Source organism: Myotis davidii, unplaced genomic scaffold, assembly GCF_000327345.1.
Source record: "Myotis davidii unplaced genomic scaffold, ASM32734v1 scaffold764, whole genome shotgun sequence".
NCBI lineage: Eukaryota > Metazoa > Chordata > Mammalia > Chiroptera > Vespertilionidae > Myotis > Myotis davidii.
In genome coordinates, this window is record NW_006294865.1 from 2,407 (window position 1) to 3,918 (window position 1,512).

Below are 1,512 nucleotides of genomic sequence, written 5' to 3' on the forward strand. Positions count from 1 at the left end.
AAGTCCTTTTCATGGATTTTTTCCAAACATATAATATACCTACAAATGCATCAGAATAAAGCTTTCCACGAATGACAAAATTTAAAAGTGGCATGGTTATAGATTTGATAAAAAAAAAACTTTGCTTTTCTATAATATAAATATGTAAGATTTTAAAATGAGGCACATGGCTTATGGCAAGCAGTGTATTCAACATTGAAAATAATTCATAAACTCCCAATCTGTAACAACCCAGTGACCCGTCCCTTGCTCCTGACTGGAGCTCAGGCACATGGTCTTCCATGATTGGCTAATTCAAAGGGAGGGGTTGGCCTTTGCTATTTCAAGATGGCGGCCCCCAGGGGAGCAGCCAGCCATGTGGCCATCATGGTGGCTGTCAAGTCACGCAGCCCAAAGTAGTGGCTGTCTATGCTGTTCTCTGCAATCAAATTTAAACTGGTTTTTGCATCAAGAATTTCAGTTGAGATCACAGAGTTTGTCCTCTTTTTTTTTTTAAATCAGACCAATAAACAACTTGTAATAGAGACAATTTTACCGAATTTTCTTTTGGAGGCTTGTTGCTAGAACAAGCCTGCATTTCTTCCCTGGGTAAAATTCGCCATTTTTCTTAGGAAATAATCAGTCTTGGGTTTTATTCTGTACATTTGTGAAGAGATTCCAGCTCAAAACTCTATCTAAATGTCCAAAAACAGGACAATTGCGTGCATTAGTTTTAAACCAGCTTTTCTCTTTACATGTGAACAGAAATCCCAGACACATTTTTGAATTTTGTAAAACTTTTCAATTACAAGGAGACTTTAAATTAGAATACTCGGGAGGAGGCGTCCCTTCCCTTCCCCACATCCTGCTTTGGGAAGTTTCAGCAAATGACTCAAATGGCGTATTTTTCCCAAAGTCATGTTTAATAGAATGACATTTTACATTTTTTTCCTATTTCGCTACAACAAAGAGACACAAAAACATCACTCATATAGGCACACAGTACACACTAAAAGTTTGCACCAGAGAATGTCCAGCATTAGAAACTACCAAAGCAGTGTCTTTTGTCCCTGGTTCAGGAACTTCCCCTCTCTAGAATTTCAGTATATTCCCAATGGACTATTCAAAAAACAAACAAACAATGGGCTAAAGGAAAAACAAAGTGTAGACATTAATTAACTTCAGAATAGTTCTGAGACAGTCTCTAAAATTTTATTAATTTCCATCTTATTAGAATAAATTTTTCCTGTGCTTTTCTCTAGAAGCTTCTAATTTCCAAATTAAGATATGCTTCCCATGTACTCATTCAGTTTAATTTCAGAGCCGGCATTTTCTAATTTCTGCATGCAAAATATTAACATCGGTACCCCAAACAAACTGCATTATGGCCATTTCTCAGTTAATATTTTCTAGTTAAATCTTCCCATTTCTGTAAAGCAAATAAAGGCTTCTTATCCGGAGTATTAAATGAGGGCTGAGGTTTTGAAAGCTTCTGGCCTTGGAGGCACAATTTCTCATGTTATCTTTTTTTAT